This window comes from Anomaloglossus baeobatrachus, unplaced genomic scaffold, assembly GCF_048569485.1.
Source record: "Anomaloglossus baeobatrachus isolate aAnoBae1 unplaced genomic scaffold, aAnoBae1.hap1 Scaffold_3299, whole genome shotgun sequence".
NCBI classification, from domain to species: Eukaryota; Metazoa; Chordata; class Amphibia; order Anura; family Aromobatidae; genus Anomaloglossus; species Anomaloglossus baeobatrachus.
In genome coordinates, this window is record NW_027442681.1 from 30,974 (window position 1) to 58,054 (window position 27,081).

Consider the following 27,081-nt stretch of genomic DNA (forward strand, 5'->3'; position numbering starts at 1 on the left):
CAGGAGAAGGGAAGCGGGTGGTGAGAAAGGTACAGAGGGCAGGGTTTGGGGGCTGGGAAGGAAAGGGAAAAGATTAGGGTTTGGGGATGATGAAAGGGCTTTCTACGGGTAAGGATGGCAAAGGGTGGCAGTGACGGAAAGTCAGGCAACCTGTCCTGTCCGTCTTTTTGTATCGTGAATTGGAAAGACTGCAAGGGGGAGGGGAGTTGCTTGCGCCCTAAAGGAGGAGTTATTCAGATTCATTGCAGTGGGCGGCGGCTGCAAAACGCACCATTCTTCTTGTTTTGGCTCTGCAAAGCAGCCTTTTCAAGGGTTGGCTTGGGTGACAAAATGTCTTGTGTAGGCGTGGGTTTGTCTCCCTCTCGCTCTCTCTCCCTAAGATGTGTCCGGCATAGGCCAGGGTGCCACTCGAGGCCCAAACCAATTCTGGTTATCGCTTCTCGGCCTTTTGGCTAAGATCAAGTGTAGTATCTGTTCTTATCAGTTTAATATCTGATACGTCCCCTATCTGGGGACCATATATTAAATGGATTTTTAGAACAGGGAGATGGAAAAAGAGCTTGCTCTGTCCACTCCACGCATTGACCTGGTATTGCAGTACCTCCAGGAACGGTGCACCCCTTCTTAACCCAGTTTCCAAAAGCAGAACTCAATTCACCTGATTCATATTAGCCCGATTTAATGAATTGGAAGAAAGCATACGTCTTCATATGCACCTCAATTTGGCCCATTCACTTTTCACACTTCCTCCTTTTGTTTTTTATCTTTCACACTTTTGACTTTCTTTATTCATCCAAATAGCAAACTCATCACCACTCAACCTGACCAACTCGGCTATGTCCCCGTGCTGCAGTTCTCTGTCTTATCTAGATCATTTGCAATTGAATGGAATAGATCCCTTTTGGACAAAGTGGATTCACCTGCTGCTGCAGTGACCACAGGTGTGATAACATCTAGAATTGGCATCTGGTGCGATCTCTCCGCTTCCACTCCAAAGAAAGTTACCTGTTTATTCCTATCATGCATTGGTTTTTGGGGTTTTCTTTGAGTAATGATGATCTCTTTAGTAGTCTGTTGGCGCCCTCTCCTGGAGGAATAGTTTGCTTGCTCTTGGACATTCTAAAAGAGAGGTCATGATAGACATTGAGCTTCTGAGCTCAATTGGGGACAGTCATGGGTGATGAATGTTTGCAACCTACTGCGAAGCCTCATACCGCAATATAAGGAACGTCAAATACTAAGAAAGGGCGGCCTATGAAAGAATTACTACTTTCAATAAGTACACTTAAACGGCTAATTGGGAATAGAAAAACTGTAAAAAGCCCTCTGAGAAAGCCCCCCTCTAACCTTTGATAGTAAGCTTTTCTGTAGTCTGCCTGTTGATGTATTTTCCGTTTGAACTGTGCACAACATGAAGAGACGGAACACTGGCGGCTTGTCACAATGCCCCCCGATGACATCACAATAGCGCTGCTGCCTAGAAAACAAGCTGCGCAGAAGAAGTTGTTCTTTGGGTGGGAGGGTGGGCTAGTGGAAGGAGGGGGCAATCTCTTTTTTTCCCGGGTGGTAGGGGGATGACAGGAGAAGGGAAGCGGGTGGTGAGAAAGGTACAGAGGGCAGGGTTTGGGGGCTGGGAAGGAAAGGGAAAAGATTAGGGTTTGGGGATGATGAAAGGGCTTTCTACGGGTAAGGATGGCAAAGGGTGGCAGTGACGGAAAGTCAGGCAACCTGTCCTGTCCGTCTTTTTGTATCGTGAATTGGAAAGACTGCAAGGGGGAGGGGAGTTGCTTGCGCCCTAAAGGAGGAGTTATTCAGATTCATTGCAGTGGGCGGCGGCTGCAAAACGCACCATTCTTCTTGTTTTGGCTCTGCAAAGCAGCCTTTTCAAGGGTTGGCTTGGGTGACAAAATGTCTTGTGTAGGCGTGGGTTTGTCTCCCTCTCGCTCTCTCTCCCTAAGATGTGTCCGGCATAGGCCAGGGTGCCACTCGAGGCCCAAACCAATTCTGGTTATCGCTTCTCGGCCTTTTGGCTAAGATCAAGTGTAGTCCCTTCATTGGGTTTGCCTTGGTCTTGGCTGGGAGGGGCCCGGGCTTGCACAACCGCCGGCCTCGGGGATTGTTGCGCCTTTTGGTGCTTACGTCCCCTTATGGCTGGTGGTTCCTGGGCTCGGGAGGCGATCACCTGCGGCACTGCGCTTTTGTGTGGTGGCCGATGACCGTTTTCTGAAATTTGCGGATGAAATCAAAAAAAAAAAAAAAAAAAAAAAAAATCTGTTCTTATCAGTTTAATATCTGATACGTCCCCTATCTGGGGACCATATATTAAATGGATTTTTAGAACAGGGAGATGGAAAAAGAGCTTGCTCTGTCCACTCCACGCATTGACCTGGTATTGCAGTACCTCCAGGAACGGTGCACCCCTTCTTAACCCAGTTTCCAAAAGCAGAACTCAATTCACCTGATTCATATTAGCCCGATTTAATGAATTGGAAGAAAGCATACGTCTTCATATGCACCTCAATTTGGCCCATTCACTTTTCACACTTCCTCCTTTTGTTTTTTATCTTTCACACTTTTGACTTTCTTTATTCATCCAAATAGCAAACTCATCACCACTCAACCTGACCAACTCGGCTATGTCCCCGTGCTGCAGTTCTCTGTCTTATCTAGATCATTTGCAATTGAATGGAATAGATCCCTTTTGGACAAAGTGGATTCACCTGCTGCTGCAGTGACCACAGGTGTGATAACATCTAGAATTGGCATCTGGTGCGATCTCTCCGCTTCCACTCCAAAGAAAGTTACCTGTTTATTCCTATCATGCATTGGTTTTTGGGGTTTTCTTTGAGTAATGATGATCTCTTTAGTAGTCTGTTGGCGCCCTCTCCTGGAGGAATAGTTTGCTTGCTCTTGGACATTCTAAAAGAGAGGTCATGATAGACATTGAGCTTCTGAGCTCAATTGGGGACAGTCATGGGTGATGAATGTTTGCAACCTACTGCGAAGCCTCATACCGCAATATAAGGAACGTCAAATACTAAGAAAGGGCGGCCTATGAAAGAATTACTACTTTCAATAAGTACACTTAAACGGCTAATTGGGAATAGAAAAACTGTAAAAAGCCCTCTGAGAAAGCCCCCCTCTAACCTTTGATAGTAAGCTTTTCTGTAGTCTGCCTGTTGATGTATTTTCCGTTTGAACTGTGCACAACATGAAGAGACGGAACACTGGCGGCTTGTCACAATGCCCCCCGATGACATCACAATAGCGCTGCTGCCTAGAAAACAAGCTGCGCAGAAGAAGTTGTTCTTTGGGTGGGAGGGTGGGCTAGTGGAAGGAGGGGGCAATCTCTTTTTTTCCCGGGTGGTAGGGGGATGACAGGAGAAGGGAAGCGGGTGGTGAGAAAGGTACAGAGGGCAGGGTTTGGGGGCTGGGAAGGAAAGGGAAAAGATTAGGGTTTGGGGATGATGAAAGGGCTTTCTACGGGTAAGGATGGCAAAGGGTGGCAGTGACGGAAAGTCAGGCAACCTGTCCTGTCCGTCTTTTTGTATCGTGAATTGGAAAGACTGCAAGGGGGAGGGGAGTTGCTTGCGCCCTAAAGGAGGAGTTATTCAGATTCATTGCAGTGGGCGGCGGCTGCAAAACGCACCATTCTTCTTGTTTTGGCTCTGCAAAGCAGCCTTTTCAAGGGTTGGCTTGGGTGACAAAATGTCTTGTGTAGGCGTGGGTTTGTCTCCCTCTCGCTCTCTCTCCCTAAGATGTGTCCGGCATAGGCCAGGGTGCCACTCGAGGCCCAAACCAATTCTGGTTATCGCTTCTCGGCCTTTTGGCTAAGATCAAGTGTAGTATCTGTTCTTATCAGTTTAATATCTGATACGTCCCCTATCTGGGGACCATATATTAAATGGATTTTTAGAACAGGGAGATGGAAAAAGAGCTTGCTCTGTCCACTCCACGCATTGACCTGGTATTGCAGTACCTCCAGGAACGGTGCACCCCTTCTTAACCCAGTTTCCAAAAGCAGAACTCAATTCACCTGATTCATATTAGCCCGATTTAATGAATTGGAAGAAAGCATACGTCTTCATATGCACCTCAATTTGGCCCATTCACTTTTCACACTTCCTCCTTTTGTTTTTTATCTTTCACACTTTTGACTTTCTTTATTCATCCAAATAGCAAACTCATCACCACTCAACCTGACCAACTCGGCTATGTCCCCGTGCTGCAGTTCTCTGTCTTATCTAGATCATTTGCAATTGAATGGAATAGATCCCTTTTGGACAAAGTGGATTCACCTGCTGCTGCAGTGACCACAGGTGTGATAACATCTAGAATTGGCATCTGGTGCGATCTCTCCGCTTCCACTCCAAAGAAAGTTACCTGTTTATTCCTATCATGCATTGGTTTTTGGGGTTTTCTTTGAGTAATGATGATCTCTTTAGTAGTCTGTTGGCGCCCTCTCCTGGAGGAATAGTTTGCTTGCTCTTGGACATTCTAAAAGAGAGGTCATGATAGACATTGAGCTTCTGAGCTCAATTGGGGACAGTCATGGGTGATGAATGTTTGCAACCTACTGCGAAGCCTCATACCGCAATATAAGGAACGTCAAATACTAAGAAAGGGCGGCCTATGAAAGAATTACTACTTTCAATAAGTACACTTAAACGGCTAATTGGGAATAGAAAAACTGTAAAAAGCCCTCTGAGAAAGCCCCCCTCTAACCTTTGATAGTAAGCTTTTCTGTAGTCTGCCTGTTGATGTATTTTCCGTTTGAACTGTGCACAACATGAAGAGACGGAACACTGGCGGCTTGTCACAATGCCCCCCGATGACATCACAATAGCGCTGCTGCCTAGAAAACAAGCTGCGCAGAAGAAGTTGTTCTTTGGGTGGGAGGGTGGGCTAGTGGAAGGAGGGGGCAATCTCTTTTTTTCCCGGGTGGTAGGGGGATGACAGGAGAAGGGAAGCGGGTGGTGAGAAAGGTACAGAGGGCAGGGTTTGGGGGCTGGGAAGGAAAGGGAAAAGATTAGGGTTTGGGGATGATGAAAGGGCTTTCTACGGGTAAGGATGGCAAAGGGTGGCAGTGACGGAAAGTCAGGCAACCTGTCCTGTCCGTCTTTTTGTATCGTGAATTGGAAAGACTGCAAGGGGGAGGGGAGTTGCTTGCGCCCTAAAGGAGGAGTTATTCAGATTCATTGCAGTGGGCGGCGGCTGCAAAACGCACCATTCTTCTTGTTTTGGCTCTGCAAAGCAGCCTTTTCAAGGGTTGGCTTGGGTGACAAAATGTCTTGTGTAGGCGTGGGTTTGTCTCCCTCTCGCTCTCTCTCCCTAAGATGTGTCCGGCATAGGCCAGGGTGCCACTCGAGGCCCAAACCAATTCTGGTTATCGCTTCTCGGCCTTTTGGCTAAGATCAAGTGTAGTATCTGTTCTTATCAGTTTAATATCTGATACGTCCCCTATCTGGGGACCATATATTAAATGGATTTTTAGAACAGGGAGATGGAAAAAGAGCTTGCTCTGTCCACTCCACGCATTGACCTGGTATTGCAGTACCTCCAGGAACGGTGCACCCCTTCTTAACCCAGTTTCCAAAAGCAGAACTCAATTCACCTGATTCATATTAGCCCGATTTAATGAATTGGAAGAAAGCATACGTCTTCATATGCACCTCAATTTGGCCCATTCACTTTTCACACTTCCTCCTTTTGTTTTTTATCTTTCACACTTTTGACTTTCTTTATTCATCCAAATAGCAAACTCATCACCACTCAACCTGACCAACTCGGCTATGTCCCCGTGCTGCAGTTCTCTGTCTTATCTAGATCATTTGCAATTGAATGGAATAGATCCCTTTTGGACAAAGTGGATTCACCTGCTGCTGCAGTGACCACAGGTGTGATAACATCTAGAATTGGCATCTGGTGCGATCTCTCCGCTTCCACTCCAAAGAAAGTTACCTGTTTATTCCTATCATGCATTGGTTTTTGGGGTTTTCTTTGAGTAATGATGATCTCTTTAGTAGTCTGTTGGCGCCCTCTCCTGGAGGAATAGTTTGCTTGCTCTTGGACATTCTAAAAGAGAGGTCATGATAGACATTGAGCTTCTGAGCTCAATTGGGGACAGTCATGGGTGATGAATGTTTGCAACCTACTGCGAAGCCTCATACCGCAATATAAGGAACGTCAAATACTAAGAAAGGGCGGCCTATGAAAGAATTACTACTTTCAATAAGTACACTTAAACGGCTAATTGGGAATAGAAAAACTGTAAAAAGCCCTCTGAGAAAGCCCCCCTCTAACCTTTGATAGTAAGCTTTTCTGTAGTCTGCCTGTTGATGTATTTTCCGTTTGAACTGTGCACAACATGAAGAGACGGAACACTGGCGGCTTGTCACAATGCCCCCCGATGACATCACAATAGCGCTGCTGCCTAGAAAACAAGCTGCGCAGAAGAAGTTGTTCTTTGGGTGGGAGGGTGGGCTAGTGGAAGGAGGGGGCAATCTCTTTTTTTCCCGGGTGGTAGGGGGATGACAGGAGAAGGGAAGCGGGTGGTGAGAAAGGTACAGAGGGCAGGGTTTGGGGGCTGGGAAGGAAAGGGAAAAGATTAGGGTTTGGGGATGATGAAAGGGCTTTCTACGGGTAAGGATGGCAAAGGGTGGCAGTGACGGAAAGTCAGGCAACCTGTCCTGTCCGTCTTTTTGTATCGTGAATTGGAAAGACTGCAAGGGGGAGGGGAGTTGCTTGCGCCCTAAAGGAGGAGTTATTCAGATTCATTGCAGTGGGCGGCGGCTGCAAAACGCACCATTCTTCTTGTTTTGGCTCTGCAAAGCAGCCTTTTCAAGGGTTGGCTTGGGTGACAAAATGTCTTGTGTAGGCGTGGGTTTGTCTCCCTCTCGCTCTCTCTCCCTAAGATGTGTCCGGCATAGGCCAGGGTGCCACTCGAGGCCCAAACCAATTCTGGTTATCGCTTCTCGGCCTTTTGGCTAAGATCAAGTGTAGTATCTGTTCTTATCAGTTTAATATCTGATACGTCCCCTATCTGGGGACCATATATTAAATGGATTTTTAGAACAGGGAGATGGAAAAAGAGCTTGCTCTGTCCACTCCACGCATTGACCTGGTATTGCAGTACCTCCAGGAACGGTGCACCCCTTCTTAACCCAGTTTCCAAAAGCAGAACTCAATTCACCTGATTCATATTAGCCCGATTTAATGAATTGGAAGAAAGCATACGTCTTCATATGCACCTCAATTTGGCCCATTCACTTTTCACACTTCCTCCTTTTGTTTTTTATCTTTCACACTTTTGACTTTCTTTATTCATCCAAATAGCAAACTCATCACCACTCAACCTGACCAACTCGGCTATGTCCCCGTGCTGCAGTTCTCTGTCTTATCTAGATCATTTGCAATTGAATGGAATAGATCCCTTTTGGACAAAGTGGATTCACCTGCTGCTGCAGTGACCACAGGTGTGATAACATCTAGAATTGGCATCTGGTGCGATCTCTCCGCTTCCACTCCAAAGAAAGTTACCTGTTTATTCCTATCATGCATTGGTTTTTGGGGTTTTCTTTGAGTAATGATGATCTCTTTAGTAGTCTGTTGGCGCCCTCTCCTGGAGGAATAGTTTGCTTGCTCTTGGACATTCTAAAAGAGAGGTCATGATAGACATTGAGCTTCTGAGCTCAATTGGGGACAGTCATGGGTGATGAATGTTTGCAACCTACTGCGAAGCCTCATACCGCAATATAAGGAACGTCAAATACTAAGAAAGGGCGGCCTATGAAAGAATTACTACTTTCAATAAGTACACTTAAACGGCTAATTGGGAATAGAAAAACTGTAAAAAGCCCTCTGAGAAAGCCCCCCTCTAACCTTTGATAGTAAGCTTTTCTGTAGTCTGCCTGTTGATGTATTTTCCGTTTGAACTGTGCACAACATGAAGAGACGGAACACTGGCGGCTTGTCACAATGCCCCCCGATGACATCACAATAGCGCTGCTGCCTAGAAAACAAGCTGCGCAGAAGAAGTTGTTCTTTGGGTGGGAGGGTGGGCTAGTGGAAGGAGGGGGCAATCTCTTTTTTTCCCGGGTGGTAGGGGGATGACAGGAGAAGGGAAGCGGGTGGTGAGAAAGGTACAGAGGGCAGGGTTTGGGGGCTGGGAAGGAAAGGGAAAAGATTAGGGTTTGGGGATGATGAAAGGGCTTTCTACGGGTAAGGATGGCAAAGGGTGGCAGTGACGGAAAGTCAGGCAACCTGTCCTGTCCGTCTTTTTGTATCGTGAATTGGAAAGACTGCAAGGGGGAGGGGAGTTGCTTGCGCCCTAAAGGAGGAGTTATTCAGATTCATTGCAGTGGGCGGCGGCTGCAAAACGCACCATTCTTCTTGTTTTGGCTCTGCAAAGCAGCCTTTTCAAGGGTTGGCTTGGGTGACAAAATGTCTTGTGTAGGCGTGGGTTTGTCTCCCTCTCGCTCTCTCTCCCTAAGATGTGTCCGGCATAGGCCAGGGTGCCACTCGAGGCCCAAACCAATTCTGGTTATCGCTTCTCGGCCTTTTGGCTAAGATCAAGTGTAGTATCTGTTCTTATCAGTTTAATATCTGATACGTCCCCTATCTGGGGACCATATATTAAATGGATTTTTAGAACAGGGAGATGGAAAAAGAGCTTGCTCTGTCCACTCCACGCATTGACCTGGTATTGCAGTACCTCCAGGAACGGTGCACCCCTTCTTAACCCAGTTTCCAAAAGCAGAACTCAATTCACCTGATTCATATTAGCCCGATTTAATGAATTGGAAGAAAGCATACGTCTTCATATGCACCTCAATTTGGCCCATTCACTTTTCACACTTCCTCCTTTTGTTTTTTATCTTTCACACTTTTGACTTTCTTTATTCATCCAAATAGCAAACTCATCACCACTCAACCTGACCAACTCGGCTATGTCCCCGTGCTGCAGTTCTCTGTCTTATCTAGATCATTTGCAATTGAATGGAATAGATCCCTTTTGGACAAAGTGGATTCACCTGCTGCTGCAGTGACCACAGGTGTGATAACATCTAGAATTGGCATCTGGTGCGATCTCTCCGCTTCCACTCCAAAGAAAGTTACCTGTTTATTCCTATCATGCATTGGTTTTTGGGGTTTTCTTTGAGTAATGATGATCTCTTTAGTAGTCTGTTGGCGCCCTCTCCTGGAGGAATAGTTTGCTTGCTCTTGGACATTCTAAAAGAGAGGTCATGATAGACATTGAGCTTCTGAGCTCAATTGGGGACAGTCATGGGTGATGAATGTTTGCAACCTACTGCGAAGCCTCATACCGCAATATAAGGAACGTCAAATACTAAGAAAGGGCGGCCTATGAAAGAATTACTACTTTCAATAAGTACACTTAAACGGCTAATTGGGAATAGAAAAACTGTAAAAAGCCCTCTGAGAAAGCCCCCCTCTAACCTTTGATAGTAAGCTTTTCTGTAGTCTGCCTGTTGATGTATTTTCCGTTTGAACTGTGCACAACATGAAGAGACGGAACACTGGCGGCTTGTCACAATGCCCCCCGATGACATCACAATAGCGCTGCTGCCTAGAAAACAAGCTGCGCAGAAGAAGTTGTTCTTTGGGTGGGAGGGTGGGCTAGTGGAAGGAGGGGGCAATCTCTTTTTTTCCCGGGTGGTAGGGGGATGACAGGAGAAGGGAAGCGGGTGGTGAGAAAGGTACAGAGGGCAGGGTTTGGGGGCTGGGAAGGAAAGGGAAAAGATTAGGGTTTGGGGATGATGAAAGGGCTTTCTACGGGTAAGGATGGCAAAGGGTGGCAGTGACGGAAAGTCAGGCAACCTGTCCTGTCCGTCTTTTTGTATCGTGAATTGGAAAGACTGCAAGGGGGAGGGGAGTTGCTTGCGCCCTAAAGGAGGAGTTATTCAGATTCATTGCAGTGGGCGGCGGCTGCAAAACGCACCATTCTTCTTGTTTTGGCTCTGCAAAGCAGCCTTTTCAAGGGTTGGCTTGGGTGACAAAATGTCTTGTGTAGGCGTGGGTTTGTCTCCCTCTCGCTCTCTCTCCCTAAGATGTGTCCGGCATAGGCCAGGGTGCCACTCGAGGCCCAAACCAATTCTGGTTATCGCTTCTCGGCCTTTTGGCTAAGATCAAGTGTAGTATCTGTTCTTATCAGTTTAATATCTGATACGTCCCCTATCTGGGGACCATATATTAAATGGATTTTTAGAACAGGGAGATGGAAAAAGAGCTTGCTCTGTCCACTCCACGCATTGACCTGGTATTGCAGTACCTCCAGGAACGGTGCACCCCTTCTTAACCCAGTTTCCAAAAGCAGAACTCAATTCACCTGATTCATATTAGCCCGATTTAATGAATTGGAAGAAAGCATACGTCTTCATATGCACCTCAATTTGGCCCATTCACTTTTCACACTTCCTCCTTTTGTTTTTTATCTTTCACACTTTTGACTTTCTTTATTCATCCAAATAGCAAACTCATCACCACTCAACCTGACCAACTCGGCTATGTCCCCGTGCTGCAGTTCTCTGTCTTATCTAGATCATTTGCAATTGAATGGAATAGATCCCTTTTGGACAAAGTGGATTCACCTGCTGCTGCAGTGACCACAGGTGTGATAACATCTAGAATTGGCATCTGGTGCGATCTCTCCGCTTCCACTCCAAAGAAAGTTACCTGTTTATTCCTATCATGCATTGGTTTTTGGGGTTTTCTTTGAGTAATGATGATCTCTTTAGTAGTCTGTTGGCGCCCTCTCCTGGAGGAATAGTTTGCTTGCTCTTGGACATTCTAAAAGAGAGGTCATGATAGACATTGAGCTTCTGAGCTCAATTGGGGACAGTCATGGGTGATGAATGTTTGCAACCTACTGCGAAGCCTCATACCGCAATATAAGGAACGTCAAATACTAAGAAAGGGCGGCCTATGAAAGAATTACTACTTTCAATAAGTACACTTAAACGGCTAATTGGGAATAGAAAAACTGTAAAAAGCCCTCTGAGAAAGCCCCCCTCTAACCTTTGATAGTAAGCTTTTCTGTAGTCTGCCTGTTGATGTATTTTCCGTTTGAACTGTGCACAACATGAAGAGACGGAACACTGGCGGCTTGTCACAATGCCCCCCGATGACATCACAATAGCGCTGCTGCCTAGAAAACAAGCTGCGCAGAAGAAGTTGTTCTTTGGGTGGGAGGGTGGGCTAGTGGAAGGAGGGGGCAATCTCTTTTTTTCCCGGGTGGTAGGGGGATGACAGGAGAAGGGAAGCGGGTGGTGAGAAAGGTACAGAGGGCAGGGTTTGGGGGCTGGGAAGGAAAGGGAAAAGATTAGGGTTTGGGGATGATGAAAGGGCTTTCTACGGGTAAGGATGGCAAAGGGTGGCAGTGACGGAAAGTCAGGCAACCTGTCCTGTCCGTCTTTTTGTATCGTGAATTGGAAAGACTGCAAGGGGGAGGGGAGTTGCTTGCGCCCTAAAGGAGGAGTTATTCAGATTCATTGCAGTGGGCGGCGGCTGCAAAACGCACCATTCTTCTTGTTTTGGCTCTGCAAAGCAGCCTTTTCAAGGGTTGGCTTGGGTGACAAAATGTCTTGTGTAGGCGTGGGTTTGTCTCCCTCTCGCTCTCTCTCCCTAAGATGTGTCCGGCATAGGCCAGGGTGCCACTCGAGGCCCAAACCAATTCTGGTTATCGCTTCTCGGCCTTTTGGCTAAGATCAAGTGTAGTATCTGTTCTTATCAGTTTAATATCTGATACGTCCCCTATCTGGGGACCATATATTAAATGGATTTTTAGAACAGGGAGATGGAAAAAGAGCTTGCTCTGTCCACTCCACGCATTGACCTGGTATTGCAGTACCTCCAGGAACGGTGCACCCCTTCTTAACCCAGTTTCCAAAAGCAGAACTCAATTCACCTGATTCATATTAGCCCGATTTAATGAATTGGAAGAAAGCATACGTCTTCATATGCACCTCAATTTGGCCCATTCACTTTTCACACTTCCTCCTTTTGTTTTTTATCTTTCACACTTTTGACTTTCTTTATTCATCCAAATAGCAAACTCATCACCACTCAACCTGACCAACTCGGCTATGTCCCCGTGCTGCAGTTCTCTGTCTTATCTAGATCATTTGCAATTGAATGGAATAGATCCCTTTTGGACAAAGTGGATTCACCTGCTGCTGCAGTGACCACAGGTGTGATAACATCTAGAATTGGCATCTGGTGCGATCTCTCCGCTTCCACTCCAAAGAAAGTTACCTGTTTATTCCTATCATGCATTGGTTTTTGGGGTTTTCTTTGAGTAATGATGATCTCTTTAGTAGTCTGTTGGCGCCCTCTCCTGGAGGAATAGTTTGCTTGCTCTTGGACATTCTAAAAGAGAGGTCATGATAGACATTGAGCTTCTGAGCTCAATTGGGGACAGTCATGGGTGATGAATGTTTGCAACCTACTGCGAAGCCTCATACCGCAATATAAGGAACGTCAAATACTAAGAAAGGGCGGCCTATGAAAGAATTACTACTTTCAATAAGTACACTTAAACGGCTAATTGGGAATAGAAAAACTGTAAAAAGCCCTCTGAGAAAGCCCCCCTCTAACCTTTGATAGTAAGCTTTTCTGTAGTCTGCCTGTTGATGTATTTTCCGTTTGAACTGTGCACAACATGAAGAGACGGAACACTGGCGGCTTGTCACAATGCCCCCCGATGACATCACAATAGCGCTGCTGCCTAGAAAACAAGCTGCGCAGAAGAAGTTGTTCTTTGGGTGGGAGGGTGGGCTAGTGGAAGGAGGGGGCAATCTCTTTTTTTCCCGGGTGGTAGGGGGATGACAGGAGAAGGGAAGCGGGTGGTGAGAAAGGTACAGAGGGCAGGGTTTGGGGGCTGGGAAGGAAAGGGAAAAGATTAGGGTTTGGGGATGATGAAAGGGCTTTCTACGGGTAAGGATGGCAAAGGGTGGCAGTGACGGAAAGTCAGGCAACCTGTCCTGTCCGTCTTTTTGTATCGTGAATTGGAAAGACTGCAAGGGGGAGGGGAGTTGCTTGCGCCCTAAAGGAGGAGTTATTCAGATTCATTGCAGTGGGCGGCGGCTGCAAAACGCACCATTCTTCTTGTTTTGGCTCTGCAAAGCAGCCTTTTCAAGGGTTGGCTTGGGTGACAAAATGTCTTGTGTAGGCGTGGGTTTGTCTCCCTCTCGCTCTCTCTCCCTAAGATGTGTCCGGCATAGGCCAGGGTGCCACTCGAGGCCCAAACCAATTCTGGTTATCGCTTCTCGGCCTTTTGGCTAAGATCAAGTGTAGTATCTGTTCTTATCAGTTTAATATCTGATACGTCCCCTATCTGGGGACCATATATTAAATGGATTTTTAGAACAGGGAGATGGAAAAAGAGCTTGCTCTGTCCACTCCACGCATTGACCTGGTATTGCAGTACCTCCAGGAACGGTGCACCCCTTCTTAACCCAGTTTCCAAAAGCAGAACTCAATTCACCTGATTCATATTAGCCCGATTTAATGAATTGGAAGAAAGCATACGTCTTCATATGCACCTCAATTTGGCCCATTCACTTTTCACACTTCCTCCTTTTGTTTTTTATCTTTCACACTTTTGACTTTCTTTATTCATCCAAATAGCAAACTCATCACCACTCAACCTGACCAACTCGGCTATGTCCCCGTGCTGCAGTTCTCTGTCTTATCTAGATCATTTGCAATTGAATGGAATAGATCCCTTTTGGACAAAGTGGATTCACCTGCTGCTGCAGTGACCACAGGTGTGATAACATCTAGAATTGGCATCTGGTGCGATCTCTCCGCTTCCACTCCAAAGAAAGTTACCTGTTTATTCCTATCATGCATTGGTTTTTGGGGTTTTCTTTGAGTAATGATGATCTCTTTAGTAGTCTGTTGGCGCCCTCTCCTGGAGGAATAGTTTGCTTGCTCTTGGACATTCTAAAAGAGAGGTCATGATAGACATTGAGCTTCTGAGCTCAATTGGGGACAGTCATGGGTGATGAATGTTTGCAACCTACTGCGAAGCCTCATACCGCAATATAAGGAACGTCAAATACTAAGAAAGGGCGGCCTATGAAAGAATTACTACTTTCAATAAGTACACTTAAACGGCTAATTGGGAATAGAAAAACTGTAAAAAGCCCTCTGAGAAAGCCCCCCTCTAACCTTTGATAGTAAGCTTTTCTGTAGTCTGCCTGTTGATGTATTTTCCGTTTGAACTGTGCACAACATGAAGAGACGGAACACTGGCGGCTTGTCACAATGCCCCCCGATGACATCACAATAGCGCTGCTGCCTAGAAAACAAGCTGCGCAGAAGAAGTTGTTCTTTGGGTGGGAGGGTGGGCTAGTGGAAGGAGGGGGCAATCTCTTTTTTTCCCGGGTGGTAGGGGGATGACAGGAGAAGGGAAGCGGGTGGTGAGAAAGGTACAGAGGGCAGGGTTTGGGGGCTGGGAAGGAAAGGGAAAAGATTAGGGTTTGGGGATGATGAAAGGGCTTTCTACGGGTAAGGATGGCAAAGGGTGGCAGTGACGGAAAGTCAGGCAACCTGTCCTGTCCGTCTTTTTGTATCGTGAATTGGAAAGACTGCAAGGGGGAGGGGAGTTGCTTGCGCCCTAAAGGAGGAGTTATTCAGATTCATTGCAGTGGGCGGCGGCTGCAAAACGCACCATTCTTCTTGTTTTGGCTCTGCAAAGCAGCCTTTTCAAGGGTTGGCTTGGGTGACAAAATGTCTTGTGTAGGCGTGGGTTTGTCTCCCTCTCGCTCTCTCTCCCTAAGATGTGTCCGGCATAGGCCAGGGTGCCACTCGAGGCCCAAACCAATTCTGGTTATCGCTTCTCGGCCTTTTGGCTAAGATCAAGTGTAGTATCTGTTCTTATCAGTTTAATATCTGATACGTCCCCTATCTGGGGACCATATATTAAATGGATTTTTAGAACAGGGAGATGGAAAAAGAGCTTGCTCTGTCCACTCCACGCATTGACCTGGTATTGCAGTACCTCCAGGAACGGTGCACCCCTTCTTAACCCAGTTTCCAAAAGCAGAACTCAATTCACCTGATTCATATTAGCCCGATTTAATGAATTGGAAGAAAGCATACGTCTTCATATGCACCTCAATTTGGCCCATTCACTTTTCACACTTCCTCCTTTTGTTTTTTATCTTTCACACTTTTGACTTTCTTTATTCATCCAAATAGCAAACTCATCACCACTCAACCTGACCAACTCGGCTATGTCCCCGTGCTGCAGTTCTCTGTCTTATCTAGATCATTTGCAATTGAATGGAATAGATCCCTTTTGGACAAAGTGGATTCACCTGCTGCTGCAGTGACCACAGGTGTGATAACATCTAGAATTGGCATCTGGTGCGATCTCTCCGCTTCCACTCCAAAGAAAGTTACCTGTTTATTCCTATCATGCATTGGTTTTTGGGGTTTTCTTTGAGTAATGATGATCTCTTTAGTAGTCTGTTGGCGCCCTCTCCTGGAGGAATAGTTTGCTTGCTCTTGGACATTCTAAAAGAGAGGTCATGATAGACATTGAGCTTCTGAGCTCAATTGGGGACAGTCATGGGTGATGAATGTTTGCAACCTACTGCGAAGCCTCATACCGCAATATAAGGAACGTCAAATACTAAGAAAGGGCGGCCTATGAAAGAATTACTACTTTCAATAAGTACACTTAAACGGCTAATTGGGAATAGAAAAACTGTAAAAAGCCCTCTGAGAAAGCCCCCTCTAACCTTTGATAGTAAGCTTTTCTGTAGTCTGCCTGTTGATGTATTTTCCGTTTGAACTGTGCACAACATGAAGAGACGGAACACTGGCGGCTTGTCACAATGCCCCCCGATGACATCACAATAGCGCTGCTGCCTAGAAAACAAGCTGCGCAGAAGAAGTTGTTCTTTGGGTGGGAGGGTGGGCTAGTGGAAGGAGGGGGCAATCTCTTTTTTTCCCGGGTGGTAGGGGGATGACAGGAGAAGGGAAGCGGGTGGTGAGAAAGGTACAGAGGGCAGGGTTTGGGGGCTGGGAAGGAAAGGGAAAAGATTAGGGTTTGGGGATGATGAAAGGGCTTTCTACGGGTAAGGATGGCAAAGGGTGGCAGTGACGGAAAGTCAGGCAACCTGTCCTGTCCGTCTTTTTGTATCGTGAATTGGAAAGACTGCAAGGGGGAGGGGAGTTGCTTGCGCCCTAAAGGAGGAGTTATTCAGATTCATTGCAGTGGGCGGCGGCTGCAAAACGCACCATTCTTCTTGTTTTGGCTCTGCAAAGCAGCCTTTTCAAGGGTTGGCTTGGGTGACAAAATGTCTTGTGTAGGCGTGGGTTTGTCTCCCTCTCGCTCTCTCTCCCTAAGATGTGTCCGGCATAGGCCAGGGTGCCACTCGAGGCCCAAACCAATTCTGGTTATCGCTTCTCGGCCTTTTGGCTAAGATCAAGTGTAGTATCTGTTCTTATCAGTTTAATATCTGATACGTCCCCTATCTGGGGACCATATATTAAATGGATTTTTAGAACAGGGAGATGGAAAAAGAGCTTGCTCTGTCCACTCCACGCATTGACCTGGTATTGCAGTACCTCCAGGAACGGTGCACCCCTTCTTAACCCAGTTTCCAAAAGCAGAACTCAATTCACCTGATTCATATTAGCCCGATTTAATGAATTGGAAGAAAGCATACGTCTTCATATGCACCTCAATTTGGCCCATTCACTTTTCACACTTCCTCCTTTTGTTTTTTATCTTTCACACTTTTGACTTTCTTTATTCATCCAAATAGCAAACTCATCACCACTCAACCTGACCAACTCGGCTATGTCCCCGTGCTGCAGTTCTCTGTCTTATCTAGATCATTTGCAATTGAATGGAATAGATCCCTTTTGGACAAAGTGGATTCACCTGCTGCTGCAGTGACCACAGGTGTGATAACATCTAGAATTGGCATCTGGTGCGATCTCTCCGCTTCCACTCCAAAGAAAGTTACCTGTTTATTCCTATCATGCATTGGTTTTTGGGGTTTTCTTTGAGTAATGATGATCTCTTTAGTAGTCTGTTGGCGCCCTCTCCTGGAGGAATAGTTTGCTTGCTCTTGGACATTCTAAAAGAGAGGTCATGATAGACATTGAGCTTCTGAGCTCAATTGGGGACAGTCATGGGTGATGAATGTTTGCAACCTACTGCGAAGCCTCATACCGCAATATAAGGAACGTCAAATACTAAGAAAGGGCGGCCTATGAAAGAATTACTACTTTCAATAAGTACACTTAAACGGCTAATTGGGAATAGAAAAACTGTAAAAAGCCCTCTGAGAAAGCCCCCCTCTAACCTTTGATAGTAAGCTTTTCTGTAGTCTGCCTGTTGATGTATTTTCCGTTTGAACTGTGCACAACATGAAGAGACGGAACACTGGCGGCTTGTCACAATGCCCCCCGATGACATCACAATAGCGCTGCTGCCTAGAAAACAAGCTGCGCAGAAGAAGTTGTTCTTTGGGTGGGAGGGTGGGCTAGTGGAAGGAGGGGGCAATCTCTTTTTTTCCCGGGTGGTAGGGGGATGACAGGAGAAGGGAAGCGGGTGGTGAGAAAGGTACAGAGGGCAGGGTTTGGGGGCTGGGAAGGAAAGGGAAAAGATTAGGGTTTGGGGATGATGAAAGGGCTTTCTACGGGTAAGGATGGCAAAGGGTGGCAGTGACGGAAAGTCAGGCAACCTGTCCTGTCCGTCTTTTTGTATCGTGAATTGGAAAGACTGCAAGGGGGAGGGGAGTTGCTTGCGCCCTAAAGGAGGAGTTATTCAGATTCATTGCAGTGGGCGGCGGCTGCAAAACGCACCATTCTTCTTGTTTTGGCTCTGCAAAGCAGCCTTTTCAAGGGTTGGCTTGGGTGACAAAATGTCTTGTGTAGGCGTGGGTTTGTCTCCCTCTCGCTCTCTCTCCCTAAGATGTGTCCGGCATAGGCCAGGGTGCCACTCGAGGCCCAAACCAATTCTGGTTATCGCTTCTCGGCCTTTTGGCTAAGATCAAGTGTAGTGTTGTTCGAAGAGGTGGTTTAAGCTCCAGGCCACCTTAGTACAATGATACAATGCACACTGGAAGGTTGCGCTTGCTAGTACTCTGGGTGGATAGTATATTCATCTAGAGGAAAACATGGCCCTACCAGGATCGAGGCTATTAGACTGAGTAAGGGTGGGGGGCTATGGTACAACGTGCCCCAGGACTGACGACCCTGGAGTGAGTCTGAGCTTGCTGGCTTGGGACCCCGGCAAGCCTTGGGCTCTGTAGCACACCGTACCTTGCCTTTTCATACTTTTTGAGCATATTACCCTATCCCGGCCTTCTGGCTAGGAAGGGAAATTTTTATAATCCCGGTCGGAGGTCTGGTCAGCTTTGGGCTGAGAAACTAACACCCGGTTGGAGGTCTGGGTCAGCTTCGGCTGAGAAACCAACACCCGGTTGGAGGTCTGGGTCAGCTTCGGCTGAGAAACCAACACCCGGTTGGAGGTCCGGTTAGCCTTGGGCTGAGAAACCAACACCGGTTGACGGTCCGGGCAGTTTCGGCTGCGAAACCAACAACTAGTAGCTCTCTACTCCACTTGGGTAAGATGCCTGGGTGGACGCTGGGAGCAACGACAAGGCTCAACCAGGCTTCGGCTTGGGAGAGCACCGAAGATCCCTGACCCTTGCTGTGGCCTTCTGGCTCGGAGGGACGGGGTTGATTTTTGGGGACCCTCTCCTCACGGTGGGGTCCACACGAATCCTAGCCTTTGCACTGTTTTTGGTGTGACTTCGGTCATGCATTTTTTGTGGTGCTTTGGAAAGCTTCATTAAATCAAAAATCTGTTCTTATCAGTTTAATATCTGATACGTCCCCTATCTGGGGACCATATATTAAATGGATTTTTAGAACAGGGAGATGGAAAAAGAGCTTGCTCTGTCCACTCCACGCATTGACCTGGTATTGCAGTACCTCCAGGAACGGTGCACCCCTTCTTAACCCAGTTTCCAAAAGCAGAACTCAATTCACCTGATTCATATTAGCCCGATTTAATGAATTGGAAGAAAGCATACGTCTTCATATGCACCTCAATTTGGCCCATTCACTTTTCACACTTCCTCCTTTTGTTTTTTATCTTTCACACTTTTGACTTTCTTTATTCATCCAAATAGCAAACTCATCACCACTCAACCTGACCAACTCGGCTATGTCCCCGTGCTGCAGTTCTCTGTCTTATCTAGATCATTTGCAATTGAATGGAATAGATCCCTTTTGGACAAAGTGGATTCACCTGCTGCTGCAGTGACCACAGGTGTGATAACATCTAGAATTGGCATCTGGTGCGATCTCTCCGCTTCCACTCCAAAGAAAGTTACCTGTTTATTCCTATCATGCATTGGTTTTTGGGGTTTTCTTTGAGTAATGATGATCTCTTTAGTAGTCTGTTGGCGCCCTCTCCCTGGAGGAATAGTTTGCTTGCTCTTGGACATTCTAAAAGAGAGGTCATGATAGACATTGAGCTTCTGAGCTCAATTGGGGACAGTCATGGGTGATGAATGTTTGCAACCTACTGCGAAGCCTCATACCGCAATATAAGGAACGTCAAATACTAAGAAAGGGCGGCCTATGAAAGAATTACTACTTTCAATAAGTACACTTAAACGGCTAATTGGGAATAGAAAAACTGTAAAAAGCCCTCTGAGAAAGCCCCCCTCTAACCTTTGATAGTAAGCTTTTCTGTAGTCTGCCTGTTGATGTATTTTCCGTTTGAACTGTGCACAACATGAAGAGACGGAACACTGGCGGCTTGTCACAATGCCCCCCGATGACATCACAATAGCGCTGCTGCCTAGAAAACAAGCTGCGCAGAAGAAGTTGTTCTTTGGGTGGGAGGGTGGGCTAGTGGAAGGAGGGGGCAATCTCTTTTTTTCCCGGGTGGTAGGGGGATGACAGGAGAAGGGAAGCGGGTGGTGAGAAAGGTACAGAGGGCAGGGTTTGGGGGCTGGGAAGGAAAGGGAAAAGATTAGGGTTTGGGGATGATGAAAGGGCTTTCTACGGGTAAGGATGGCAAAGGGTGGCAGTGACGGAAAGTCAGGCAACCTGTCCTGTCCGTCTTTTTGTATCGTGAATTGGAAAGACTGCAAGGGGGAGGGGAGTTGCTTGCGCCCTAAAGGAGGAGTTATTCAGATTCATTGCAGTGGGCGGCGGCTGCAAAACGCACCATTCTTCTTGTTTTGGCTCTGCAAAGCAGCCTTTTCAAGGGTTGGCTTGGGTGACAAAATGTCTTGTGTAGGCGTGGGTTTGTCTCCCTCTCGCTCTCTCTCCCTAAGATGTGTCCGGCATAGGCCAGGGTGCCACTCGAGGCCCAAACCAATTCTGGTTATCGCTTCTCGGCCTTTTGGCTAAGATCAAGTGTAGTATCTGTTCTTATCAGTTTAATATCTGATACGTCCCCTATCTGGGGACCATATATTAAATGGATTTTTAGAACAGGGAGATGGAAAAAGAGCTTGCTCTGTCCACTCCACGCATTGACCTGGTATTGCAGTACCTCCAGGAACGGTGCACCCCTTCTTAACCCAGTTTCCAAAAGCAGAACTCAATTCACCTGATTCATATTAGCCCGATTTAATGAATTGGAAGAAAGCATACGTCTTCATATGCACCTCAATTTGGCCCATTCACTTTTCACACTTCCTCCTTTTGTTTTTTATCTTTCACACTTTTGACTTTCTTTATTCATCCAAATAGCAAACTCATCACCACTCAACCTGACCAACTCGGCTATGTCCCCGTGCTGCAGTTCTCTGTCTTATCTAGATCATTTGCAATTGAATGGAATAGATCCCTTTTGGACAAAGTGGATTCACCTGCTGCTGCAGTGACCACAGGTGTGATAACATCTAGAATTGGCATCTGGTGCGATCTCTCCGCTTCCACTCCAAAGAAAGTTACCTGTTTATTCCTATCATGCATTGGTTTTTGGGGTTTTCTTTGAGTAATGATGATCTCTTTAGTAGTCTGTTGGCGCCCTCTCCTGGAGGAATAGTTTGCTTGCTCTTGGACATTCTAAAAGAGAGGTCATGATAGACATTGAGCTTCTGAGCTCAATTGGGGACAGTCATGGGTGATGAATGTTTGCAACCTACTGCGAAGCCTCATACCGCAATATAAGGAACGTCAAATACTAAGAAAGGGCGGCCTATGAAAGAATTACTACTTTCAATAAGTACACTTAAACGGCTAATTGGGAATAGAAAAACTGTAAAAAGCCCTCTGAGAAAGCCCCCCTCTAACCTTTGATAGTAAGCTTTTCTGTAGTCTGCCTGTTGATGTATTTTCCGTTTGAACTGTGCACAACATGAAGAGACGGAACACTGGCGGCTTGTCACAATGCCCCCCGATGACATCACAATAGCGCTGCTGCCTAGAAAACAAGCTGCGCAGAAGAAGTTGTTCTTTGGGTGGGAGGGTGGGCTAGTGGAAGGAGGGGGCAATCTCTTTTTTTCCCGGGTGGTAGGGGGATGACAGGAGAAGGGAAGCGGGTGGTGAGAAAGGTACAGAGGGCAGGGTTTGGGGGCTGGGAAGGAAAGGGAAAAGATTAGGGTTTGGGGATGATGAAAGGGCTTTCTACGGGTAAGGATGGCAAAGGGTGGCAGTGACGGAAAGTCAGGCAACCTGTCCTGTCCGTCTTTTTGTATCGTGAATTGGAAAGACTGCAAGGGGGAGGGGAGTTGCTTGCGCCCTAAAGGAGGAGTTATTCAGATTCATTGCAGTGGGCGGCGGCTGCAAAACGCACCATTCTTCTTGTTTTGGCTCTGCAAAGCAGCCTTTTCAAGGGTTGGCTTGGGTGACAAAATGTCTTGTGTAGGCGTGGGTTTGTCTCCCTCTCGCTCTCTCTCCCTAAGATGTGTCCGGCATAGGCCAGGGTGCCACTCGAGGCCCAAACCAATTCTGGTTATCGCTTCTCGGCCTTTTGGCTAAGATCAAGTGTAGTATCTGTTCTTATCAGTTTAATAACTGATACGTCCCCTATCTGGGGACCATATATTAAATGGATTTTTAGAACAGGGAGATGGAAAAAGAGCTTGCTCTGTCCACTCCACGCATTGACCTGGTATTGCAGTACCTCCAGGAACGGTGCACCCCTTCTTAACCCAGTTTCCAAAAGCAGAACTCAATTCACCTGATTCATATTAGCCCGATTTAATGAATTGGAAGAAAGCATACGTCTTCATATGCACCTCAATTTGGCCCATTCACTTTTCACACTTCCTCCTTTTGTTTTTTATCTTTCACACTTTTGACTTTCTTTATTCATCCAAATAGCAAACTCATCACCACTCAACCTGACCAACTCGGCTATGTCCCCGTGCTGCAGTTCTCTGTCTTATCTAGATCATTTGCAATTGAATGGAATAGATCCCTTTTGGACAAAGTGGATTCACCTGCTGCTGCAGTGACCACAGGTGTGATAACATCTAGAATTGGCATCTGGTGCGATCTCTCCGCTTCCACTCCAAAGAAAGTTACCTGTTTATTCCTATCATGCATTGGTTTTTGGGGTTTTCTTTGAGTAATGATGATCTCTTTAGTAGTCTGTTGGCGCCCTCTCCTGGAGGAATAGTTTGCTTGCTCTTGGACATTCTAAAAGAGAGGTCATGATAGACATTGAGCTTCTGAGCTCAATTGGGGACAGTCATGGGTGATGAATGTTTGCAACCTACTGCGAAGCCTCATACCGCAATATAAGGAACGTCAAATACTAAGAAAGGGCGGCCTATGAAAGAATTACTACTTTCAATAAGTACACTTAAACGGCTAATTGGGAATAGAAAAACTGTAAAAAGCCCTCTGAGAAAGCCCCCCTCTAACCTTTGATAGTAAGCTTTTCTGTAGTCTGCCTGTTGATGTATTTTCCGTTTGAACTGTGCACAACATGAAGAGACGGAACACTGGCGGCTTGTCACAATGCCCCCCGATGACATCACAATAGCGCTGCTGCCTAGAAAACAAGCTGCGCAGAAGAAGTTGTTCTTTGGGTGGGAGGGTGGGCTAGTGGAAGGAGGGGGCAATCTCTTTTTTTCCCGGGTGGTAGGGGGATGACAGGAGAAGGGAAGCGGGTGGTGAGAAAGGTACAGAGGGCAGGGTTTGGGGGCTGGGAAGGAAAGGGAAAAGATTAGGGTTTGGGGATGATGAAAGGGCTTTCTACGGGTAAGGATGGCAAAGGGTGGCAGTGACGGAAAGTCAGGCAACCTGTCCTGTCCGTCTTTTTGTATCGTGAATTGGAAAGACTGCAAGGGGGAGGGGAGTTGCTTGCGCCCTAAAGGAGGAGTTATTCAGATTCATTGCAGTGGGCGGCGGCTGCAAAACGCACCATTCTTCTTGTTTTGGCTCTGCAAAGCAGCCTTTTCAAGGGTTGGCTTGGGTGACAAAATGTCTTGTGTAGGCGTGGGTTTGTCTCCCTCTCGCTCTCTCTCCCTAAGATGTGTCCGGCATAGGCCAGGGTGCCACTCGAGGCCCAAACCAATTCTGGTTATCGCTTCTCGGCCTTTTGGCTAAGATCAAGTGTAGTATCTGTTCTTATCAGTTTAATATCTGATACGTCCCCTATCTGGGGACCATATATTAAATGGATTTTTAGAACAGGGAGATGGAAAAAGAGCTTGCTCTGTCCACTCCACGCATTGACCTGGTATTGCAGTACCTCCAGGAACGGTGCACCCCTTCTTAACCCAGTTTCCAAAAGCAGAACTCAATTCACCTGATTCATATTAGCCCGATTTAATGAATTGGAAGAAAGCATACGTCTTCATATGCACCTCAATTTGGCCCATTCACTTTTCACACTTCCTCCTTTTGTTTTTTATCTTTCACACTTTTGACTTTCTTTATTCATCCAAATAGCAAACTCATCACCACTCAACCTGACCAACTCGGCTATGTCCCCGTGCTGCAGTTCTCTGTCTTATCTAGATCATTTGCAATTGAATGGAATAGATCCCTTTTGGACAAAGTGGATTCACCTGCTGCTGCAGTGACCACAGGTGTGATAACATCTAGAATTGGCATCTGGTGCGATCTCTCCGCTTCCACTCCAAAGAAAGTTACCTGTTTATTCCTATCATGCATTGGTTTTTGGGGTTTTCTTTGAGTAATGATGATCTCTTTAGTAGTCTGTTGGCGCCCTCTCCTGGAGGAATAGTTTGCTTGCTCTTGGACATTCTAAAAGAGAGGTCATGATAGACATTGAGCTTCTGAGCTCAATTGGGGACAGTCATGGGTGATGAATGTTTGCAACCTACTGCGAAGCCTCATACCGCAATATAAGGAACGTCAAATACTAAGAAAGGGCGGCCTATGAAAGAATTACTACTTTCAATAAGTACACTTAAACGGCTAATTGGGAATAGAAAAACTGTAAAAAGCCCTCTGAGAAAGCCCCCCTCTAACCTTTGATAGTAAGCTTTTCTGTAGTCTGCCTGTTGATGTATTTTCCGTTTGAACTGTGCACAACATGAAGAGACGGAACACTGGCGGCTTGTCACAATGCCCCCCGATGACATCACAATAGCGCTGCTGCCTAGAAAACAAGCTGCGCAGAAGAAGTTGTTCTTTGGGTGGGAGGGTGGGCTAGTGGAAGGAGGGGGCAATCTCTTTTTTTCCCGGGTGGTAGGGGGATGACAGGAGAAGGGAAGCGGGTGGTGAGAAAGGTACAGAGGGCAGGGTTTGGGGGCTGGGAAGGAAAGGGAAAAGATTAGGGTTTGGGGATGATGAAAGGGCTTTCTACGGGTAAGGATGGCAAAGGGTGGCAGTGACGGAAAGTCAGGCAACCTGTCCTGTCCGTCTTTTTGTATCGTGAATTGGAAAGACTGCAAGGGGGAGGGGAGTTGCTTGCGCCCTAAAGGAGGAGTTATTCAGATTCATTGCAGTGGGCGGCGGCTGCAAAACGCACCATTCTTCTTGTTTTGGCTCTGCAAAGCAGCCTTTTCAAGGGTTGGCTTGGGTGACAAAATGTCTTGTGTAGGCGTGGGTTTGTCTCCCTCTCGCTCTCTCTCCCTAAGATGTGTCCGGCATAGGCCAGGGTGCCACTCGAGGCCCAAACCAATTCTGGTTATCGCTTCTCGGCCTTTTGGCTAAGATCAAGTGTAGTATCTGTTCTTATCAGTTTAATATCTGATACGTCCCCTATCTGGGGACCATATATTAAATGGATTTTTAGAACAGGGAGATGGAAAAAGAGCTTGCTCTGTCCACTCCACGCATTGACCTGGTATTGCAGTACCTCCAGGAACGGTGCACCCCTTCTTAACCCAGTTTCCAAAAGCAGAACTCAATTCACCTGATTCATATTAGCCCGATTTAATGAATTGGAAGAAAGCATACGTCTTCATATGCACCTCAATTTGGCCCATTCACTTTTCACACTTCCTCCTTTTGTTTTTTATCTTTCACACTTTTGACTTTCTTTATTCATCCAAATAGCAAACTCATCACCACTCAACCTGACCAACTCGGCTATGTCCCCGTGCTGCAGTTCTCTGTCTTATCTAGATCATTTGCAATTGAATGGAATAGATCCCTTTTGGACAAAGTGGATTCACCTGCTGCTGCAGTGACCACAGGTGTGATAACATCTAGAATTGGCATCTGGTGCGATCTCTCCGCTTCCACTCCAAAGAAAGTTACCTGTTTATTCCTATCATGCATTGGTTTTTGGGGTTTTCTTTGAGTAATGATGATCTCTTTAGTAGTCTGTTGGCGCCCTCTCCTGGAGGAATAGTTTGCTTGCTCTTGGACATTCTAAAAGAGAGGTCATGATAGACATTGAGCTTCTGAGCTCAATTGGGGACAGTCATGGGTGATGAATGTTTGCAACCTACTGCGAAGCCTCATACCGCAATATAAGGAACGTCAAATACTAAGAAAGGGCGGCCTATGAAAGAATTACTACTTTCAATAAGTACACTTAAACGGCTAATTGGGAATAGAAAAACTGTAAAAAGCCCTCTGAGAAAGCCCCCCTCTAACCTTTGATAGTAAGCTTTTCTGTAGTCTGCCTGTTGATGTATTTTCCGTTTGAACTGTGCACAACATGAAGAGACGGAACACTGGCGGCTTGTCACAATGCCCCCCGATGACATCACAATAGCGCTGCTGCCTAGAAAACAAGCTGCGCAGAAGAAGTTGTTCTTTGGGTGGGAGGGTGGGCTAGTGGAAGGAGGGGGCAATCTCTTTTTTTCCCGGGTGGTAGGGGGATGACAGGAGAAGGGAAGCGGGTGGTGAGAAAGGTACAGAGGGCAGGGTTTGGGGGCTGGGAAGGAAAGGGAAAAGATTAGGGTTTGGGGATGATGAAAGGGCTTTCTACGGGTAAGGATGGCAAAGGGTGGCAGTGACGGAAAGTCAGGCAACCTGTCCTGTCCGTCTTTTTGTATCGTGAATTGGAAAGACTGCAAGGGGGAGGGGAGTTGCTTGCGCCCTAAAGGAGGAGTTATTCAGATTCATTGCAGTGGGCGGCGGCTGCAAAACGCACCATTCTTCTTGTTTTGGCTCTGCAAAGCAGCCTTTTCAAGGGTTGGCTTGGGTGACAAAATGTCTTGTGTAGGCGTGGGTTTGTCTCCCTCTCGCTCTCTCTCCCTAAGATGTGTCCGGCATAGGCCAGGGTGCCACTCGAGGCCCAAACCAATTCTGGTTATCGCTTCTCGGCCTTTTGGCTAAGATCAAGTGTAGTATCTGTTCTTATCAGTTTAATATCTGATACGTCCCCTATCTGGGGACCATATATTAAATGGATTTTTAGAACAGGGAGATGGAAAAAGAGCTTGCTCTGTCCACTCCACGCATTGACCTGGTATTGCAGTACCTCCAGGAACGGTGCACCCCTTCTTAACCCAGTTTCCAAAAGCAGAACTCAATTCACCTGATTCATATTAGCCCGATTTAATGAATTGGAAGAAAGCATACGTCTTCATATGCACCTCAATTTGGCCCATTCACTTTTCACACTTCCTCCTTTTGTTTTTTATCTTTCACACTTTTGACTTTCTTTATTCATCCAAATAGCAAACT

At 46.6% G+C, this 27,081-nt stretch overlaps 16 non-coding genes and 1 pseudogene across 16 annotated transcripts; all 17 read left to right on the forward strand.

Moving 5' to 3' along the window:
- The first annotated feature begins 432 nt into the window (after positions 1-432).
- LOC142270622 (U2 spliceosomal RNA) lies at positions 433-623 on the forward strand. Its single transcript, XR_012735877.1, has one exon. It is a non-coding gene; the product is annotated as a U2 spliceosomal RNA (small nuclear RNA).
- A 1,592-nt stretch (positions 624-2,215) lies between these two features.
- LOC142270609 (U2 spliceosomal RNA) lies at positions 2,216-2,423 on the forward strand (annotated as a pseudogene).
- Positions 2,424-3,810: 1,387 nt separating this feature from the next.
- On the forward strand, positions 3,811-4,001 carry LOC142270623 (U2 spliceosomal RNA). Its single transcript, XR_012735878.1, has one exon. It is a non-coding gene; the product is annotated as a U2 spliceosomal RNA (small nuclear RNA).
- A 1,387-nt stretch (positions 4,002-5,388) lies between these two features.
- On the forward strand, positions 5,389-5,579 carry LOC142270625 (U2 spliceosomal RNA). Its single transcript, XR_012735879.1, has one exon. It is a non-coding gene; the product is annotated as a U2 spliceosomal RNA (small nuclear RNA).
- Positions 5,580-6,966: 1,387 nt separating this feature from the next.
- On the forward strand, positions 6,967-7,157 carry LOC142270626 (U2 spliceosomal RNA). The gene has a single exon (XR_012735880.1). It is a non-coding gene; the product is annotated as a U2 spliceosomal RNA (small nuclear RNA).
- A 1,387-nt stretch (positions 7,158-8,544) lies between these two features.
- On the forward strand, positions 8,545-8,735 carry LOC142270627 (U2 spliceosomal RNA). The gene has a single exon (XR_012735881.1). It is a non-coding gene; the product is annotated as a U2 spliceosomal RNA (small nuclear RNA).
- A 1,387-nt stretch (positions 8,736-10,122) lies between these two features.
- Positions 10,123-10,313, forward strand: LOC142270628 (U2 spliceosomal RNA). The gene has a single exon (XR_012735882.1). It is a non-coding gene; the product is annotated as a U2 spliceosomal RNA (small nuclear RNA).
- Positions 10,314-11,700: 1,387 nt separating this feature from the next.
- LOC142270629 (U2 spliceosomal RNA) lies at positions 11,701-11,891 on the forward strand. Its single transcript, XR_012735883.1, has one exon. It is a non-coding gene; the product is annotated as a U2 spliceosomal RNA (small nuclear RNA).
- A 1,387-nt stretch (positions 11,892-13,278) lies between these two features.
- On the forward strand, positions 13,279-13,469 carry LOC142270630 (U2 spliceosomal RNA). Its single transcript, XR_012735884.1, has one exon. It is a non-coding gene; the product is annotated as a U2 spliceosomal RNA (small nuclear RNA).
- A 1,387-nt stretch (positions 13,470-14,856) lies between these two features.
- Positions 14,857-15,047, forward strand: LOC142270631 (U2 spliceosomal RNA). Its single transcript, XR_012735885.1, has one exon. It is a non-coding gene; the product is annotated as a U2 spliceosomal RNA (small nuclear RNA).
- Positions 15,048-16,433: 1,386 nt separating this feature from the next.
- Positions 16,434-16,624, forward strand: LOC142270632 (U2 spliceosomal RNA). Its single transcript, XR_012735886.1, has one exon. It is a non-coding gene; the product is annotated as a U2 spliceosomal RNA (small nuclear RNA).
- A 2,189-nt stretch (positions 16,625-18,813) lies between these two features.
- Positions 18,814-19,006, forward strand: LOC142270662 (U2 spliceosomal RNA). The gene has a single exon (XR_012735912.1). It is a non-coding gene; the product is annotated as a U2 spliceosomal RNA (small nuclear RNA).
- Positions 19,007-20,394: 1,388 nt separating this feature from the next.
- On the forward strand, positions 20,395-20,585 carry LOC142270634 (U2 spliceosomal RNA). Its single transcript, XR_012735888.1, has one exon. It is a non-coding gene; the product is annotated as a U2 spliceosomal RNA (small nuclear RNA).
- A 1,387-nt stretch (positions 20,586-21,972) lies between these two features.
- LOC142270659 (U2 spliceosomal RNA) lies at positions 21,973-22,163 on the forward strand. The gene has a single exon (XR_012735910.1). It is a non-coding gene; the product is annotated as a U2 spliceosomal RNA (small nuclear RNA).
- A 1,387-nt stretch (positions 22,164-23,550) lies between these two features.
- Positions 23,551-23,741, forward strand: LOC142270636 (U2 spliceosomal RNA). Its single transcript, XR_012735889.1, has one exon. It is a non-coding gene; the product is annotated as a U2 spliceosomal RNA (small nuclear RNA).
- A 1,387-nt stretch (positions 23,742-25,128) lies between these two features.
- Positions 25,129-25,319, forward strand: LOC142270637 (U2 spliceosomal RNA). The gene has a single exon (XR_012735890.1). It is a non-coding gene; the product is annotated as a U2 spliceosomal RNA (small nuclear RNA).
- A 1,387-nt stretch (positions 25,320-26,706) lies between these two features.
- LOC142270638 (U2 spliceosomal RNA) lies at positions 26,707-26,897 on the forward strand. Its single transcript, XR_012735891.1, has one exon. It is a non-coding gene; the product is annotated as a U2 spliceosomal RNA (small nuclear RNA).
- The last annotated feature ends 184 nt before the right edge of the window (positions 26,898-27,081 follow it).